This window comes from Balaenoptera acutorostrata, chromosome 3, assembly GCF_949987535.1.
Source record: "Balaenoptera acutorostrata chromosome 3, mBalAcu1.1, whole genome shotgun sequence".
Taxonomy (NCBI): domain Eukaryota; kingdom Metazoa; phylum Chordata; class Mammalia; order Artiodactyla; family Balaenopteridae; genus Balaenoptera; species Balaenoptera acutorostrata.
The window spans coordinates 64,864,386-64,873,486 of record NC_080066.1 but is presented as its reverse complement, the minus strand read 5'-3'; the positions used below and the strand labels follow the sequence as shown (position 1 = coordinate 64,873,486).

General features: G+C 44.9%; 1 long non-coding RNA gene across 1 annotated transcript; it reads left to right on the top strand.

The window, feature by feature from the left end:
* Positions 1-357: 357 nt before the first annotated feature.
* On the top strand, positions 358-8,541 carry LOC130707668 (uncharacterized). The gene is made up of 3 exons (XR_009007677.1): positions 358-461; positions 6,111-6,191; positions 6,592-8,541. It is a non-coding gene; the product is annotated as an uncharacterized LOC130707668 (long non-coding RNA).
* Positions 8,542-9,101: the final 560 nt, after the last annotated feature.

Here is a 9,101-nt window from a genome sequence, read left to right as displayed (position 1 = left end):
ATGCTCACCATGCACAGCCTAGAGCTGCAAGCCCAGGTTGGTGCAGATAAATCCCCTCCTTCTTCAATGGATTTCAGACGTTGCTCTATGTGCTCCAGTCATTTTGCATGGAGCTAGTACATGAAAGGAACCGCATTACTTACTGCATGTTTGTCAACTTTCTGGAATCTGGCACATTGGTCAGTTACTTTATCCATTACAACTTGAGTGGGTATCCAGTAGCGATTTTTCTTCCAGAGCTCCTGATTTGTGGCCAAATGCGTGATCCACCAATTGAGTCATGTTGCAAACTGTGTTATAATCAACACTTTGGAAAATGTATCATCACTGTCACATGCTTCAGAAGGAGCAGCTCTTGGTGACCACAATTCCTGTGGCTGTCCTGGGATGGGGGAAGGAAATGCCCCAGTAATCCTCTTTCTTACTTCCTTGATGCAACTCTTGAGACTGCTCTTCTTGGGGTAAGTGAACACTGGGTTTTTTCTGCTTAAAAAAATAAATCATAAAACAATACATATTCAGTATATATCATTTAGAAAATACAGAAAGGTATAAGTACTTTTTAAAAAATTTTTTATTTATTTATTTATGGCTGTGTTGGGTCTTCGTTTCTGTGCGAGGGCTTCCTCTAGTTGTGGCAAGCGGGGGCCACTCTTCATCGCGGTGCGCGGGCCTCTCCGTATTGCGGCCTCTCTTGTTGCGGAGCGCAGGCTCCAGATGCGCAGTCTCAGTAACTGTGGCTCACGGGCCTAGTTGCTCCGCGGCATGTGGGATCTTCCCAGACCAGGACTCGAACCCGTGTCCCCTGCATTGGCAGGCAGATTCTCAACCACTGCGCCAGCAGGGAAGGGAAGCCCCCAGGAAGGTATAAGTACTTTAAAAGTCACCCTTAATCCCACTGATCAATGTTAATTTTTTGCTGTATATCTTTGCAGACTTTTTTATTTAATGAGTGCACACGGATACATCCATCTTCACAAAAGTGGAATTTTATTATTGTATATGTTGTTTTGTAATGTTTTTTCTTAACAATATAATGAACATTTTGATATATCACCAAATTTTTTTATCCAATATGATTTTTCATGGCTGCATAGACTAGTAATTTAACCTACTGGTAGAGAGTTAGACTTCTCACAAGTTTTTGCTATTACAAACAATGAGAGATGAACATTCTCACAGCAAAATCTACTGAGTTTCTTAAACATCTCTTAAGGATAGAGTCACACCTATGTCCAAGGGCACAACTGATGATGTTCTCAGATTTGCCTCCAGTAAAGTTACTCTATCTCCCTTCTGTAGTAGATAGGAATAACCCCACTCCACATGCACTGCTGTCCACACCGCAGCCTTGCCAGCCCGTTCCATGAAGGATGCTCCAGGCGACCTCTCCGGCTCCAAGAAACCCTACAGAGAGGGAACGTAGAGTGCACTTCAAACCATCGAGTCTGTGGCCACACTAGGCTCTCTAGGGCAAAGGAAGTGGTCCCTAGGCGGAGAAAGACGAACGCGAGTGAGGATGGGCCTTGGGGTCCCACAGACTCCACCTGGTGCCCTGGATGCATCAGGTTCCGACTTGGAACCTCGGCTTCCTCATCTGCGGAACGGGGATGGAATTCCCTAGGTGATGGAGATGCGTGGATGCGGCACCTTCGGGGATGCATGAGAACCAAGCCCCGCCTGCAGGAGCGGCCCCGGCTCCTCGAGGGGACCGAGGACCCGACAGCCTGGCCGGCATCCTGGGGGCGCCCCTCAGGCTCCGGCCGACGCCTCCCCCGGCTGGCCCGCGCCAGGAGGGAGAGCCATTCGGAGCCCGCAGGGGGCGCCGAGAGCCCATGGCAAGAGCGACAGACTCGCGGGGCGGGGACCGCGCGGGCCACGGGGAGGGGTGTCTCGAGCCGAGCCGCTCCCGGCTCAGGGGCCAGGCCAAGCGCCGGGTCTTCTTCTCGTGGGATTTCTTTTGCCGCGCAACAAAAACGCCATCAGCTCAACCGGTCCGCGCTTGGAGCCTCGGCTTTTTTCATCCCCTGCTCAGTCCAGCAGCCGCCGTGCTCCTGGGCTTGAAGTCTCGGCTTCAGGGTTTTCAAACCTCAGTGCGGAGGCCACCGGCTCCGGGCAGCCTGACTGGACTCCCCCAGGACTCCGGGGCGTGGCGCCCGGGGCGGTGTCTGGTTCTCCAGGGGGGCGGCCCACTTCCCAGGTTGCGCTGTCTCTGAGGATGGGGCTGGGCCTGCCTCCCCGGACTCGAGCCCCTGTCTCAGCACCCGAGCACGACTCCGCCTCTGGCCCACGGTTATAAGTGAGGGGGCCACCTCTTCTCCCTGCGTGGCACAATCGAGGGTCTGCGGGAAGGGACCACGCTCCACCCCCAGCCCTTCAGCCGCTTTGTAGAAGAGAACCCGTGTTCCAGTGGTGCGCGCGCGCGTGGGGGGGAGGGGGAGGGGGAGGGGAGGGGTCCTGCATCTGTGTGGGAGTTTGTACATGTCAGCAGGGTGTTTGTGCGTGTCTGACTGTGTGTATACATATTTGTGAGAAAGCATCTTATAAATTAACGATATTCTATACGGAGTAAGTATTCAAGTCAAATTGGGAAGGATTTAAATCCTTGTTACTTGATGATGTAGGTAAAATAGACAAATTTGAGAGCACCTAACCTTGGGCAAACCTTTTCGTCAACTGGTCCTCACTGTCTCCACTTTCTTAAAAGATCATTGTTTAAACGGAAAAATCGTAACTCATAAAAATATAAAATGAACACGCGTCAGATTTTATTTAATTAATGAGGGAACCAGTGATGTGTTAAACATCAGTTCAAAGGACAATAGAACGACCAGATACACAGGACTTCCCTAGTGGTGTAGTGGTTGAGAATCCGCCTGCCAATGCAGGGGACACGGGTTCGAGCCCTGGTCTGGCAGGATCCCATGTGCCACGGAGCAACTAAGGCCATGTGCCACAACTACTGAGCCTGCGCCCTAGAGCCCTCATGCTGCAACTACTGAGCCCACGGTTGCCACAACTAGAGAAAGCCTGTGCACAACAACCAAGACCCAACGCAGCCAATAAATAAATAAAATAAAAGTTAAAAAAATAGACCAGGGCTTCCCTGGTGGCGCAGTGGTTGGGAGTCCGCCTGCCAATGCAGGGCACACGGGTTCGAGCCCTGGTCCGGGAAGATCCCACATGCCACGGAGCAACTAAGCCCGTGCGCCACAACTACTGAGCCTGCGCGTCTGGAGCCTGTGCTCCGCAACAAGAGAGGCCGCGGTAGTGAGAGGCCCGCGCACCGCGATGAAGAGTGGTCCCCGCTCGCCGCAACTGGAGAAAGCCCTCGCACAGAAACGACGACCCAACACAGCCGAAAATAAATAAATAAATAAATAAATAAATTAAAAAAAAAAAAATAGACCAGATACGCATACTGGCAATGAAGAATAATGAAATGAATTTGTTAATTGATCCAAAATTGACTTCTTCCACAGTGGGGGGAAATCAATTGTACCTTCACCCGACAAAATGCATGTACTGCTATGGACAAGACTCATTTGTATTATTTTCATTTTTCTACAATTTACAGACTCAAAGACAATGGCAGGTGGAGACTACTATAGAGTCAGATAACCTGGAAGATTACACTAGCCCACTACTCTATACAGTACTTTTCCTCCTCACTTGCAAAGGCTTTCACAATTTCACCTGGCAATTTGTACAGTAGGGTTGGGTGGCATAAAGGTTCTTCAAAATTTTTGTGGTAGAGCTCTTTTTCTAAGTGACATCTTACAGGAAACCTTAATATATTTTTAAAAATCTCAGTTAAAATAATTTATTATACAGTTAACACATGCTCATTGTGAAAATGTCAAATAGTACAGAAGGTTATTAAGTAAAAAAATCAGCCTCCCTTCTCTTCCCCTCCCTCCTACTCCCCTTTCAACTCCAGAGCTACCTACTATAACAGTTTCTTGTATACCTTATAGATACCGTCTATACATATACAAACATGTTTTTAAAAACACAAATGGGATAAAAAAAATGTGCTCTTCTGTACTTTACTTTTTCTTCAAGTAAAAAACATATTGTGGGAAAGCAGTATGGAAGTTCCTCAAAAAACCGAAAATAGAGACTTCCGTGGTCGTCCAGTGGTTAAGACTCCATTCTCCCAATGCAGGAGGCCTGGGTTTGATCCCTGGTCGGGGAACTGAGATCCCACAGACTGCAACTAAGCCCGCATGCCACAAATACTGAGCCCGCATGCTGCAGCAAAGGCCCAGCACAGCCTAAATAAATAAATTAATTAAAAAACCCCCTGAAAACAGAAGTACAATGATCCAGCAATTCCACTCCTGGGTATATAGCCAAAGAAAACGAAAACACTAATTCAAAAAGATACATGCACCCCAATGTTCATAGCAGCACTATGTAAAATAGCCAAGACATGGAAACAACCTAAGTGTCCATGAACAGATGAACGGATAAAGAAGATGTGGTATATACAATGTAATATATATATACAATGGAATACTACTCAGCCATAAAAAAAGAGTGAAATTTTGCCATTTGCAACAATGTGGATGAACATGGAGGGTATTATGCTTAGTGAAATGAGTCAGACACAGACAAAATTGTATGTTATTACCTCTATGTGGAATCTAAAAAAATAGAACAAACTAGTGAATATAACAAAAAAGAAACAGACTCAGATAAAGAGAACAAACTAGTGGTTACCAGTAGGATGAGGGAAGGGGGGAGGGGCAAGGTAGGGGTAGGAGATTAAGAGGTACAAACTACTATGTATCGAATAAATAAGCTACAAGGATAAATTGTACAGCACAGGGAATACAGCCAATATTTTATGATAACTATAAATGGAGTATAACCTTTAAAAATTGTGAATCACTATGTAGTATGCCTGAAACTTATATAATATTCTAAACAACTATCCCTCAATAAAAAATATATTGTGGACATATTTCCATGTCAGAACCATAGAGGTCCACCTCAGCATTTTAATGGCTAAGTAGTATTCCATGATATGTATACTTAACTTTTTTAAAATTAATTTTTATTGGAGTATAGTTGGTTTACAATGTTGTGTTAGTTTCTGCTGTACAGCAAAGTGAATCAGTTACACACACACACATAAACACACACATATATATCTCCACTCTTTTTTAGATTCTTTTCCCATTTAGGTCATTACAGAGTACTGAGTAGAATTCCCTGTGCTATACAGTAGGTTCTTATTAGTTATTTATTTTATATATAGTAGTTGTATACCATTAACTTATTTGGCCAGTTTTTTTTTTTTTAAATTACAGGTGTGTGCATGTGTGCACATGCGTGCGTGTTTTTTGTGTGTATTTTTTTTCCCCCATTTTATAGCTACTTTATTTATTTATTTATTTATTTTTGGCTGTGCTGGGTCTTCGGTTCGTGCGAGGGCTTTCTCTGGTTACGGCAAGTGGGGGCCACTCTTCATCGCAGTGCGGGGACCGCTCTTCATCGCGGTGCGCGGGCCTTTCACTATCGCGGCCCCTCCCGTTGCGGGGCACAGGCTCCAGACGCGCAGGCTCAGCAGTTGTGGCTCACGGGCCCAGCCGCTCCGTGGCATGTGGGATCTTCCCAGACCAGGGCTCGAACCCGTGTCCCCTGCATTAGCAGGCAGACTCCCAACCACTGTGCCACCAGGGAAGCCCTGGCCAGTTTTTTATTAATGGATTTTTTTAGATGTTTCCAATTTTCTGGTTTGTAAACAAATACTGCAGTGAACTTCCTTAATCAGTATGTTTCTGTGGTGATATCTATCTCTATATATGTAAGATTTTATGAGTGGAATCACTGTGATTAAGGGCAGCTGCATTTAACGTTTTGACATATATTGCCAAGTTACCCACCCCAGAAGTTGTAATTCTTTATTTTTTTCTGCCAAATGGCCTATCTTTACACACCCACCAACACCGGATATTATCAAGCTTTTAAGTCTTTGCCAATCTGATAGAGGGAGATGGTACCTCATAATTTCAGTGTACTTTTCTACAATTATCTCTAGCAGTTATAGCCTTCCCTTTGGTGGGAAATTGCTTCATTATTTGTGTGACTTCCTTCTGCAGGATAATTCACATGGCATGATTTGAAAATGCTTGAGCTAGACTGATTCTCTGGGATCTCATATTCCAGGAGGCAGTTTCTCTGTAAGTGGGGATTGGGCTCTGCCGTGCCAGCATGGAGCTTGTGTGTCACCTGCGTGTGTCTGGGAGTCTGATGTGTGTCTGAGTGCCAGTGTGTTCTTGTCAATGAGTGTCCGTGTCTCCCTGGCAGTAGGGGAACAGAGATAGTGCAGGTTACAGGGGGTGGGGGGCAGTTATTGTAGGGCACAGAGATCTCTCCCAGGTGGGAAAAGAACAGCTGGGTCTTCTGTGACCTAGAACTGCAAATGGGAAGGGGGCGGAGGACAGAGGCAACGTGGCGCTCTCTGTCTCTCTCACCGCATTCTGCTTCTCCTGGAGTGCGCTCCCTTCTCTCCGTGGACTCATAAACTTGCACATATGGGCCCAGAGTAGCCACCTCAGTATGACTCTGCTTGCTTTTCAGCTGAAGAGGCCATTGCTGTCTGGAATAGCAACTCAGTTTCCCAAGAAATCAACCACTCAGTGTGACTGGGGAAGAGAAAGCAGCCACCAACAAGGTCTGTTTGCAGGGGCTTGAAGGAATGATTATAAATCCCTGCTTCATCACATGCTCCATTGTTTGGAAAGTGGCTGGAAGCTCAAGTCTCCGTCCACTGGCAGTGCCAACAGCGTGTCTGGAAGAAAGAGTAGGAACTCAGGAGGGAGACAGACCTGGGCTGCTCTAATCTCAGCTCTTACTAGCTGTGTGACTGAGGGCAGGCTGCTTGATTTCTCTGAGCCTCCAGCCTTCATCTGTTAAGTCGAGGTTAATAGTGCCCCCATCATGAAGTCATTGTGAGGATTAAATGAAATAATAAATGTCATAGATCATAATAAGTACCTCAGTTAGCACTCCCCTAAAAGTGACATAATCACACTTTTCAGAATGAGAATCTCAGAGAAGGTCGCCAGACATCAGAAATGGAGGGGATCCTTCCTTCTTTGGTGCACCCATTCAACAGCAGCCTCGTGCCTGTGGACTCTTGCGAGAAAGACAAGAGCTGGCTCTGCCTCCCCTCCTGTGCCTCTTGCTGCCACACTTTTAATTTTACCCACATCATGCCACTTCATGCTTCTGTGCCTTTGCTCCTGCAGCCCCGTCAGCCTGGAGTGCTGTCCCCGACCTCACTCCACCTGGCAGATGCCTACTTATACTCAAGACAAAGCCGGGCAAAAATATATATTATTTAATCTGGCACATCTGGCTCTTTGTCTGAAATAGAGTCAGGGTGGACTCCTATCTTATCATATACAAACATAAAATTCCAGCTGAATTAAGGGCTTAAAATGTAAAGAAGAAAATATTAAAAATCTGGCAGGACAAACCACAGTACAACCCTAGCATATACCCACCTAATGAAAAAGTCAGATGATAACCAAGTTCTGGGGTGGATATAGAGCAACTAAGCCATCTCTTACATTACTGGTGAGGGTGTAATTGGAATCACCACTTTGGAAAACTGGCCATACCTACAAAAGCTGAATGTACACCTCTCCCGTGATCCAGAAATGACACTCTTGGGTAAATATACAACAGAAATGCAAACATAAATTCACCAAAATTATGTACAAGAGTGTTCATAGCAGCACTATTTGTAAAAGACCCAAATTGGAAGCAACCCAACAATAAGACAGATAAACAAAGTGTGGTATACTTATGTAAGGAATACTGCACAGCAATGAGAATGAGCGGACTGCATGAATGAATCTCGCAAACACATTGCTGAGTTAAAGAAGCTAGGCACAAAAGAGTACATATGGATGATTCGTTTAAATAAACTTTCGACACTAACTTATGGTGTTCGAAGTCAAGGTAGAGGTTAATCTTTGGGGAGGGTAATGACTGAAAGGAGACACGAAAGAGCTTCTAGGGTGCTGGGAATGTTCTGTTTCTTGAGCTGGGTCCCAGTTACATGAGTGTTTTCACTTGTGAAAATTTATGGATCCACAAAAATAAGTGCAGTATTTCATATGTATGTTATACTTCAATAAAAATTTGGCAAGGAGGCCTCATATAAACTAGGGGTTCGAAGACCTTCCCAACCAAAGTTGGAAATCTAGGAGATCAAAAAGATAGACATTTTTGCACATAGATATTTTAAAAGCACGTTTATGGCAAAAGATACTGTAAGCAATGTCAAGAACAAACAGTAGATTTGGAAAAAATATGTGTAATGCAGCTGATAGTCAAAGCTGTAATATGTAAAGAGCTTTTACCCATTGATAAGACAATCCAATGGAGAAATAAATAAAATGATACTAATGCAAGTCAGAGAAGAAAATTATCCAACTATATGGAAAGATGCTTAAATTCATTAGAATTCTGGGTAATGTAAATTAAAGTAGTAATAAGATACCAGTTTGCACCTTTCAGGCTGGCAAAATTAAAAAGGGCTTCTATACCTATTGCATATGGGGGAAAAGCGTGCACTTAATCATTGCTGGTGGAGGGGGGCGGTGGTAGTGGTGGGATGAATTGGGAGATTGGGATTGACATATATACACTAATATGTATAAAATAGATAACTAATAAGAACCTGCTGTATAAAAAAAATTAAATTAAAAAAAATCATTACTGGTGGAGACATAAATTATTACGGCCTTCTTGGAAATCAATCTGGAAAAATCCATTAAAATTAAAAATACATATGCCCTTTGACCTAGTAATCCCACTCCAGGGAATCTATTCCAGAGAAATGAAAGCCTCCACCTAAGGGCCCATGTACAAGGGTGTTTTATTGCAGCTTTGATCGTAGCGGTGCATGCACGATGCCTGTGTGTGTGGAGACACACACACACACACACCCTGGGAACAAAGCAAATGCCTCTCAGCAGAGAAATGGTGTAAATGACAGTGCTTTCCCTCAGGGCTCACGGTCCAGAGGCCCCGGGGTAAACTGTGATCTTTTCTGTCCATAGGAGATCTCCACCTCT